Source organism: Vicugna pacos, chromosome 12 (assembly GCF_048564905.1).
Source record: "Vicugna pacos chromosome 12, VicPac4, whole genome shotgun sequence".
In the NCBI taxonomy this organism is placed as follows: Eukaryota; Metazoa; Chordata; class Mammalia; order Artiodactyla; family Camelidae; genus Vicugna; species Vicugna pacos.
In genome coordinates, this window is record NC_132998.1 from 4,970,913 (window position 1) to 4,982,476 (window position 11,564).

At 44.7% G+C, this 11,564-nt stretch overlaps 1 long non-coding RNA gene across 1 annotated transcript; it reads left to right on the forward strand.

Annotated features, from left to right (window-relative positions):
• Nucleotides 1–428: 428 nt before the first annotated feature.
• On the forward strand, nt 429–3,305 carry LOC140700385 (uncharacterized). Its single transcript, XR_012078780.1, has 2 exons — nt 429–678; nt 3,205–3,305. It is a non-coding gene; the product is annotated as an uncharacterized lncRNA (long non-coding RNA).
• Nucleotides 3,306–11,564: the final 8,259 nt, after the last annotated feature.

Consider the following 11,564-nt stretch of genomic DNA (forward strand, 5'->3'; position numbering starts at 1 on the left):
AAGGGACATCCAGTAAAGGGGACATGACAAGTTCAAAGGACGGTGAACAATTGGATACAGCTAGAGTTTAACGTCCATGGTGGGGAGTGGTGGGTGGGAAAGGATCCCAAGTGGGTATATTCAGACTAGATTGTGAAAAACTTTGTTCCCATCCATTCCTTTGAAAATACTTATTGAGGACCTACCATGAGCACTGCACCAAGTGAACAGGACAGGCAGAGGCTCTGTCCCCAAGGAGCTTACTCTCCATTTATGTCGTGGAGGAGTTTGAACTTGACCCTCTGTACGTGTAACTCACTGGGCATTACTGGATCAGAACTCTGCAACTTTCACCATAGACTGTCCTACATCACAGCTTTATTGGATCATAATTCTGGCAGTGGTGCTTCAGGTTTTCCAGGGGCGGGGAGACCAAAGAGAGGGCTGTGGTGATGATAAATGAGATAAAAACAAAAATAAGAAGAAGATGAGGGGTTTAAAAGGCTGTAACACAGTAATGGGAAGTAGAAAAGTAGAAAAGAAAGGGTAGATTTGGGGTCCATTTTGGAAGTAGAATTAACGGGATTAACAGGATTAACAGACGTGGCTGTGAAGTAAAAGGTAATGACGTGGGGACTCCTGAGGTTCCCAGTGTGGAAGACGCAGTGAGCGGGGCGAGAGGAGATGGAGGAGAAACAGGTTTGTTTGGGAAGAAAAGGAGTTGGCTTCTGGATCCACTGAGTCTAAGGGACCTCCAGAACTTCTTGGGTATTTAATTAAGCTGTCCTAATCCTAAAAGCCACCTTTCGCCTCCCCTCCTCTCCTCACCTTTACCCGTTACTCTTCTTGACCCAAGAACTTTGGGACAGTGGGGATTGTGGACACAATCGGGGCATGATCAGGGCGTTTGGAGGGGACCAGATCCAGATGTATAAGCCTTGGTCCTCAAAACACCAAAACCACAGGGGGAAAGTGGAGCCTTCAGAGATGGCTGGGTTTCTGATGCACCTGATCTTAACTAGCAGGTTGTCTGAACTATTTATTTTATTGGACTGGAGTTTTTTAATTGGTTTAATTGGTTGCCATAGTGCGTAGAAAGGATCTTTCTCACTCTTAACATACAAACACCATAAAGCTAAGTCCAGCAGGAATCACAGGCAGACCAGCTGATTGCACGGGTGAGTTTATGTGGTCTGACCTCACATACATCAGGAAGGGAGTCTACCCCAAATATCTTCTCCATTGGCTGAAATTCTAACATTGATGGACCTACTTATTTGGTCCAAACAGGATCATCCTAGAAACATGCCATGGTGCTAATGTGCATGTTACAGAGAGATCATGAATTCATGTTTACTATGCCTTTATTCCTTGGAAATAATCTCCTTCATGTGTTTTATCTCATTTTTCAAAGCCAGATCAATTGCCACTTCCTCTCCATGTATTTCCTTGAAATATCTCCCCATGTGCCTGCCCCAAATACACACACACACACACACACACACACACTCACTTTGCCTGAGGTAGTCTATTTCACCCTCCCTACATTCCCATATCTCATACACGAGCTTCCATTATAGCAAATATCACACCACATGATCATTTCATGTTCGGGGAACTTTCTTCCTCACTGCAGAAGGAGTTCTGTAAAAGGGGGATCATGGTCTTGTATTATACACTTTCATATCCCCAACATGTAGTACAACAGATAGTAAATAGCATATAAGTGTTTATCATTGAATCACAACCAGTGTGACATCCCTAAATGGATGGCCACCCAGGTCCAACTAATAAAATAGGATAAGGATAGGAAACAGATTTCAGCTCATCAGCTCCTGCAAATTAATCATGCTGCCTGGAGCTCTAGCGGGGAGGGAGGGTTGTGATCCCATCTAAACGCAGTGATAAGGAGTCCCATGATTAAGTAGAGATGTCGGCCACGACGTTAGAGGCTACGGTGGCAGCACACTTATTTTCTATCCGTGCACTAGGCTGTGTTCTCAGTACGGTAATCATTTACTCACTCAACAAATATTCATTGTGCATCTGGCACTGTTGCTAAGCACCAGGGGACAGGATGTGGGGATAATGAACATACAGCCCCGACCCTCAGGGATCCCAGAGATCGGGGAAGTAAAAGATGTGACAGCACCTGTAATTTACTCAATGGCATAATAATAGTTGTATAATAACTTGCTACATATGAGGGAATGACAATTGTGGTTTAAAACAAAGGGAACCAGAGAGTATACATGTCAATGTACATCTCCTATGTTGCCCAGGGTGTTGACCAGCACTCAAAAGAGAATTCCAGTCCCCAGTATGGGTAACTGCATCATGCTGTCATTGTTTAATAAAGTCACTCATCCATTCATCTGACAAATGTTTACTGAATGCCTGCTACATGCCAGTCTCTGTGCAGACACTGGGTAGACTGTAGCACATCAAATAACCTAGACAGAGAGGCAGATACCAAGCAAGTAATTACACAACAAAATGTGCAATTACAAACGATGATGACTGAGAGCATCCCGATCTGTTTCTTTAGTCCGACCAAGCAATCTTCTGAATGCAATTTTGATCCTTAGGTTGACCCTTTTAATAAGATAGGAATGCATTAACGATTTACATAAATGTTCTGTCCTGCTCTTTTCTGTCATGGTAAAGGCGTATACCCGTTAGTCTGACATCTTCAGTCGTTATGCGTCAGTTCTCTAGAGCCCAGCCACTTCCAGGGTAACCAATCGGTGCATTTCTGGACCATAAATTTGTGGGCTTCACCTGGACTGTTTTGATCTCAAGGTCAGCGCTGCCCAGAGGTACGCTGTTTGAATAGCCAATCTCCCTCCTGACATCTTTTAGCTCATTTGAAATCTACATTTCAAATAAACCTAACCTCTTGCCAAGACATGACAAAAAAATTTCTACTAAACTTTATTTGCAAAAATTAAATGCAACAGGAAAGAGCTCTGAAATAAAGATTGTATTTTTTTGACTGACGATGTTCCCTGGTTATTAATATTATATAATATTCCTTTCACCATAAAACACTCATGGTTTAAAAATTCATTGAAAAGTATACACTTCCATCTAGAACTGTTTCACATTCCCTTTTGCAAGGAATCATTTTCCACAAAATTTTCACATTTTAAAAAAAAATTTTATTCTAGCTGTTTACTGTTTTATATGAATTTACACTGACTGTGCCCTCTGTGCTTTCTATAGACCCACTGCTGCTGCCTGAGTACAACTGCTCCATCTCAAGGTCCATCGATACTCAACACTACTATGCCATGCCTTCCCTCACTAAAATAACCCTTCCTCTATTCTCTTACTCTTCTGTGATGGGTGCTATAAGAAGAGGAGTTAAGTGTAAGCAGTTGAAGATCACACAGCCTTGGGATTGTTAGCTTGCCACCCAGTCCAGCCTCCCTGTGGGTACAGGAACAACCTCTCCAACACCCCATCCAAGTCCCTGCTAGGACGTGCCCCCGCAGGGCTGGAAAATCACTGAAAGCAAGAGTCCCAGCTCACTGACACCTGGCCATGTGACTCTGAATAAGTCAGTCCTGTGGTAGGGTTTAGTCCCCTTTTATACCCGTTTTCAGAGCCTTGTTGTTGTAACATGTACAGAAGGGCCCTGTAAGCTGTAAGGAACTCCACCAGTGCAAGGGTGGGCTGGGAGCTCTGTTTCCCATCAGATGGTTAATGTCCAGAGTAACACCCAGGACGGAGCACAGGCTGTTCAACAGAACACCTACATCTCCATGTGGCCCCTGCACGGCCCCAGACGAGTAATGCAGCTCCCCTCACCTCTGGTCTCCTCATTTGTACAGGCAGGGTTCTAGGGCCGAAAGTGGCGGGGGCTAGTATAAGAAATGTGCAACTTCGCAGATAAGAGACTGATGTTCAGTAAATGTTTTGCTTTCTTCGTTGTTTGGTTTGGCTTATGTTTTATAACTGCTGGTAGCGGTCTCCGTAATAACCCAGAACAACTCTAAACTCCCTTTAACATGGCAGACCCCCAGATAAGGGCAAGAAGCTACTATGACCCTCTCATCACTTTTTCCATCAAACAATTCCTCTTTCATTAAACTGGGCCCCACCAGGATTCCCGGGTCCCTCCTCGCTCCACTCCATCTCGGGGTTTCTCCAGCCTGTCTCCATTCCCTTACAGAGAGCCACCCAAATCTGCCTCCCAGTCTGCGGTGGACGTGTTTTTGCTTTCTGGTGGTAATTACTTCTGCTGCATCTGTGTTTGCTTTAGAACCTGTGGCTAAGGTAATTAGCTGACAGCTGGCTAAGCCGTAGATAATAATGTGCCTGACACTTTAGGTATCTCTTTTCTACAAATCTTTTTTTTTTTTTTACTTTATTTCACTTACACAGTCAACAGACAGTAATGGCAAATTGTCCCTATGTGGAACACAATTAGGATTCATTTGCATCCAGAAAGAGGTCGGCCTTTTAAATGCGGTTGAGTTCAGAATGACTGCTTCTCCACACAGAGCGCTTTTGGATCGCAGGCCTTTTTCATTCATTCACTAAACAGTTACAGAGGGCCTGCCATGTACAGAACCCTGGGCTAGGCTGCTGGGGACACAAACACAAACATGCCATCGCCCCTTCCCTCAAAGACTTTGAAATTTTGAAGAGAGATGGGCAAACAAGCAGGTGTCCGGGCCAGGCGCTGTGGGGACATAGATGGAGAAGCCAGCATTCAGGAGGATGCCCATGAGCAGAGTCTTGAAAGGGAAACAGAGATGTAAACATTTACTGGGCAAGCTGGAGAACCCAACAGAGACCTTCCTTGTGTGGAGTGAGGAGTACGAACAGAAGTATGAAGGCTTTACATCCTCGGCACGTGGTTAGTTGACAATCAGAAGACAAGAGTAGGGGAAAGCAAGCAAGGCACCTCGGGTGTGCGATACTCAGGGAGGCACTGCGGGTACAGGGGTGACCAGAAGCCTTCAGAAGTGACACCCCATCTGTACCACCCTGAGAGTGATGCTTCCTGAAATTCTGCACCCTAGGCACCTCTCCCTGGCCCCACCCTAATCCCAGCCCTGATTATATAAGAATTTGCACGTGTCAACAGAATCTGTACAGTAAAGAAGCAATGCTTTAGAACTCCAAGTATTTACTGACTTATTTAAGCCCAGAGTGATCCACTCTCCAGTTCTTACACCTCCCCCAACAATAAAACTTGTGCTTGCCCTCTTGTAACCTAATCAGAGGAGCTCACTTTAAGGAAATGGAGCGAAAGAAAATTAAATTTCCAAACACCCATAACCCCAGCCATTTGATATGTGAAAGCTTATATTCATCCAATATTTTCTTTACACCTAAAAAGCTATTTCTATCTAGAGGATCTAAATTGTCTGTGGGGAGAGGGTGATTTGGTACTAAGATCTGAAACACAAAATAGTTAATGAAGCCCTTTATTCTTGTCACTAAAACAATAAAGATCTTTATAGACAAGAGAATAAAAGGACGTATCTGTGAAGCAGCTCCAAAAATGGTTGGGGGCGGGGGGTGTTAACGAGTCTGCTGTTACACAAGTCTGTATATTGAGACATGAGAATTACCTCAATGGCTTAGGCGGGGTAAATGTGAGTGATAAAATCTTGTCAGGTAAGATTACCAAAAGAGGAGAAATCATGCAATTAGGGAATCGCAGAGTAAGCCTGAATAACAGCAGGTGTGTAACGCCAGAGGACTGCTCGCTCTGGGCCACCCGACCAGATAACACACCAAGTAGTTCCCGTCTACTCTTCAGCGACTCCTCTGTCCTGATTGCCCGGCAACCACCATGCGAGCTGTCCACACGCGTTCCGGCTCATTCCACTGAACAGCAGTGATTCGTTCAGTGGAGCTATTATTCAAATTCGACACTGTTCAAAACTGGTTGCTGTAACAGCTTGTGTTCATCAATACATGCATATACACATACATGGATACTTATAGCTCTGGAACTCTGTTAGACTTGCCACTGTAGCACCTTCCCAGTGCAGCCCCCCCACCGCCCCCACTCCACTGTCAAAGCCTGTCGTGGCTCCAGACCTTCTGTCCTATACCCTGAGGACCCTGCCGTCCTGTCACAGGTTAAAGCTCCCTGGCGGAGCTGGCGTTGACCTTGCTGACCACAGTACTCAGCACACAGTGCTGCGTCTGACACATCAGAGGCTCTTAGTTAGTATCTCTGTAACAAATTATGCATTGAAGATTATGTTATTATGTATCACGGGGTAAGGATGTGTGTGTGTCTGTTCCCAACTCAGCAGCCAGGACGGTCCTTCCCAACGTAAGTAGGATCCCGTTCCCTCTGCATGGGACTCACCGAGGGCTTCACATCACACTCAGAGCTCAAGCCCTGCCAGTGGTTCCGGAGCCCCTGAGCCACCCAGCCCCCAAGGCCCCTCTGGCCCCAGCCCCTTTGTCCTCTCCTCTCCAGCCACAGTCACCTCCCTGCTGACGCTTTCTTTTCCTTCTTTTTTTAATATGCCAGGTCTGCAGCCTCACCAGTACCTTCACCAGGATTCTAGGATTCCTCCCTCATATTTCTCAGCATTCACTCGGCTCCCTCCACCGCACCTGTTCGAGCCTTTTCTCAAATCCCACCTTTCCCATGAGGCCTCCCTGACTGCTGGCACTTCCCCCGCAGTGGGCTCTTCCCCCTCAAGGTCATGCCCTTGAGCCTTCTAAGAGATGATATAATTGGCTTGTTAACACCATTCAGCTTTGTCACCCTCTTTCCCTGTGAGCAGCGAAGCTCCTCAGGGCAGGGGGCTTTGTTTTGTTTGGTGATCCATCCCTTGTGCCCAGAACCACTCCTGAAACAGAACACCTATCTGCTGAATTCATAATTCTCCGCTCACTGCTGAATAAGCGCTTCCAAATTTGATTTAATATTTTATAAATTATGGACCTTTTTTCTTGTCTTGCTTTAGCCCAACAACAACGTTTGGTCATAGGTACTGTGATGATTATCCTCATCTTTAGAGGAAGAGATCGGGCCTGAGAAGCTGAGTGCTCTTGGGTGTGGACAGTGTGAGTTGGCTCCCCTGACCCCCACCTGTGCCTCCTTCTGTTTGGAGATACTGGAAAACTCCAAGCTACATCTCCCAGGCTCCTTGCAGTTCAAGCTGAACACGCGTTGCAAGGGAGAAGCGAGGTGGAGGCCAGCTTTTGGCCTCTGTGCCTGCTCCCGCTGGCCAGCGTGGGTGCAGAGAATGAGGCATCTCGGCAGCGGCAGTCCAGTGCCCATCCTCAAGCTTGCTGGGTGGTGAGAAGCTATTCTGGAGGTAGTAACGGAAGCAACACTTCCTGACCCGGCTTCCCAAGCCCTCAATCTCAGCTGTGATGTCCACGCTTCCTGGGCACGAGGGGCACCTGAAGCAGTACCACCTGGTCCTGGGGTGGCCTCAGAGGATGCGGCTCCTAGAAGCCCCCACAGTAGGCCTGTCCCAGACGGTTCTGAGAGTTAGACCCGGAGGCCAGTCTCTAACATACTTCTTTGGCCCTTCCAACAAATTTGCAAGCCCCTATCTGCCTGTGTTAAATTCCTCTCTACTTAATATATCTCAGTGGCTTCTATTTGTGCTCTGCACCTAATGGACAGGGCTCTCTGGTCACATCATGAAAGCTAGATCGTCCTTCTGGTGCCATCCAGTTCAACAGACTCTTTCCTGAGCATTCACCTTTAAGTCCAGGGCCACCAATGCAAACCTACAATAATGCAGAAGGACAATATTTTCTCAAGATTAATCCCATCAGCAAAATTTGGGAAGCTGGCTCTTTTCAAATCCCTCATAATTCAGGCCAGCTCCTGGGACTGTTCCATGCATGCATCCAAATGCCACATGCTATTAGCCATCGGAAGCTTTCTCCTCCCCGTGACCACTCACAACCACAGGAAGGCAACCCTGTTGTTCCCAACACACATTAAAAATGGATCAGGTGCCGGGGTGGAGCTGTGACACCCACTGCCATCCACAAGAAGTGGGGTCCCCTGCACTCCAGCCTCTAGGGAGGAGGGAGGAAACACTCCTCACCCCCACGTGTCCTGCACCCGAGTCATCAAGCAGCATCAGAGAAGCAGGAGGCAAACAGCCAGGGGTCGTGGAATCGCCTGCAGAGGATGCGTGTGAGATTTTAGAGCGTTTGTTCAACTACTCGGAGCCTCAGTTCCTTCACCAGGAAAACAAATGAAAACTTTACAAACATTTAATTCTGATTAGAAATGGAAGGTATTCCATTTTACGCGGGAGGAACACTGCCACCTATGACTACGACTGCGGCTGCCACTGTCACCACCGCATCCACCACCTTCACCGTCACCGCTGCCCGTACCCTCGTGTTTCCCAGGGACTTCACGTAACACAGATCTCTGCTTTGTTATAACTGTCTCTCCTCAGAGCTTTCTGCTAAGAGGGAAACGGCCAGCCCTGAGCGGTGCTGAGTGGACCCAATCCGAGGAACAGAACCCCTGACACATTCAGACGTCTCCCCACAGTCACTGTTTCCAGCCCCAGCTTGAGCATCTCGGCCCTCCTTTCCCAAGACCACGAGAACCTTCCCGAGAGTCTTCGTGGCCCCTCGTGCTCATGCACACCCCTCACGAGTCACGGCCCCCTCATTCTCCAGACAGGTCAGACCCCCACTGAGCTCACACAAGGCACACAGACAGAGCCGTATGTTCTGACACCAACACCAACGCCTCTGCTCAACCCAGATGAGTAAGACACGGTCCCGCTGTCAGAAAGCCTAGGACCTTGTCATAAAGATAAGAAAAGTCAGCGTTAATTTAAAAACCCCACCACGTGGAGGGATGGGATGGCATGCAAATGACAACAGTGAGAACTAGGCTCCAGAGTCACACCGACCACAACGTACATCTTCCCTCTGCTGCGTTCCCGCACTAGGACCACAGGGAGGTGATGGAGACCCGCCAGGTCTCAGCCCCCTTCCCTGAAAAATCAGACACCGTGAGGATGAAGTGAATGGCTGTGCAGGGCACCAGGCACGCCGCAAGCACTGAGTAAACAGCAGTTCTTATTATTTTCATTTAAGTTAGTTTATGAAAACTTCCCGTGGAGTGGACACTTGTGATGTCGTGTAGGTTGAAAAATCTAAATTAAGTCACTGAAGAGAGAGTAGCCAGCACGTAGAGGTAACAGACGGGTTCACTGCTTCTAAACCTGTGGGCCAGAAAGCCAGGAAGTGCTCGCCGCTCTACGAGTCGTGACTTAACATTTTTAAGCCACCTCTCTGTAACTTTTCTCATTCCCTCACAAAGACAGGGTATATAATGCAACGATAAATTACTTTTTCAATAGCTAACACCAAAATGTACACACACTGAATAACCCGAAGTACTGACATGAGTTTATCACTGGTCAACATTTATACCTCAAGTAGGCAACCTTAGATACAAATACGGCCTAAATTATTTACTCTTCGCTGCTCTTTCTCGTGATAATACTATATTCAGATGTATATATTTCTTTTCACTGTAATCACTCCCATCCGCAATTACAATCTGATGTTTTTTTCTGTTATGTGGATTTTAATCACCAATTCCAAACACAGTTACTATAATTAGCCCACCACAATTTTAAACTTTTGTCAGTTTTTCTTCCTTTGCACAGACACGTGAGGGAGAGAAGCTATTAATGATTTCTGCCTGTGAAGCTCAGAATTATACACCATCAGAGTAGACAAGATGACAGTTAAAAGGGTAATTACCTTCGAACACAGTCTTGCCCACCTGCTTTTGATTAAAATGTAGTTTCCCTGCTGAACATTACGGTGACCCAGCTCCTAAGACTGAGATTCCAGGGCTGATACCAAGGCCACGAAATAAAAATAAATAGCAAGAAAATGCAGAGAGTGGAGTTTGATAAATATCATCAACTTTATGAGAATGAAGAAATATTCTCTTGGTGAATCCCTTAACCTTCTTGGTTTCTTATCACCCAGACTCAAGCCTTCTTGTCAAGTTGAATCTTTCCTTTCTCAACCTTGACTTTCTTTTCAATCCGCCAACAAACCCTACTGCTTCCTCCATTACCTGCTTTCTAAGCACTTCTACCACTGTTATCTGAAGTGGAGTCTATGGCACTTTACGTCTGGATCATTGCAACAGCTCCACCCTGGTCCTCCGACCTCTAATTTCCACTCTGTCCAATTCTTTGGACACATCACACCAACTTAACCTGCATGAAACATCACTTTCACACAGTGGAACATTTCACATCCTTGATTAAAAATCATCAGTGATCCTTCAGAGCCTGCATATATATAGTAGGTGCTCAAATTTAGATTGAATGTATTAAGAAATGCATGAATACAGAGACATACATATGCATAAGAAAGTTCAAGAAATATCTCCACTCATTTTCACATTGTACACCTACTAAGTTTATGAACACTCTGCTTTCTTTAACTGTTAATAGATCTGCATCAAAAATAAAACAAATAAAAAAATGCACCCTAAAAATGAGTATACATACAAAGAAGGCCCCAGAACCAAAAACTTTTTCCCAGCATTTAAGAAAAAATAACACCAATCTTCTTTATTTTTTCTAGGTCATAAAAAAAGAAATACTTCCCAGCTTATACTTTGGATTTGGAAGAACCATGACACTAAAACCTGACAAGGACATACAAGAAAGCAAGCAAGAGGCCATTTACAATAATGTAAAAGTCTTAAATACAGTGAATCTAGGAATAAGTGAAAATAGTAATACATCACGACCGATTTGGATGTACTCCAAGAATGAAACGTTGGGTTTTACATTAGGCAATCAATCAGCGTAATTCAACACAATTACAGAGTATAGGAGAAAAATCATGTGATTGTCTTCACAGATGCAGAGAACGTGCCTGACAAATTTAATATCTAGTCATAATAAAAGCTCTTAGTAAATTGGAAATAGAAGAAAATGTCTGTACTTTAATAAAAAGTAGCTACAAAAGACAGCAAGGAAATTTAATGGTGACACCGGAAGTTTCTACAGGAATAGACAAAATTGACTGCTATCACCATTTCTATTTAGTGTAGTAAGGACATCTTACTACGTTAAGGCATTAAGAGAGGGAAAAAGGAGAATTAAGAACTAAAAAGGAAGAAATAGAACTGCCATCTTATTTATAGGCAACATGTAGAAAACTTGAACCTTCAGATAAATTAGATTTCATAAATGAATTTACTAAGGTCACTAAAAACTAAATCAACGTGCAAAAATCAAGTTTACTTCTACATACAAGCAACAAATGAACATACAATGAAATTTTTTAAATAATATTATTTTAAAACATTATTTAAATAATATTATTTAAAATAGCATCAAATACCTATGAATAATTATAACCATAATGTAACGAGCAAGACCTTTATACCAATAACCTAAACAGAGAGCTAGGTCATGTTCATGGATTGGAATACTCAATATTGTCAGTGTCAACTCTCCTCAAATTTATGTACAGATTCAGTGCAATCCAGATCAAAATTTTAGCAGGTATGTTTGTGGAAATGGACAAGTTGATTCTAAAATTCATTTGGACGTACCAAAGGCATACCC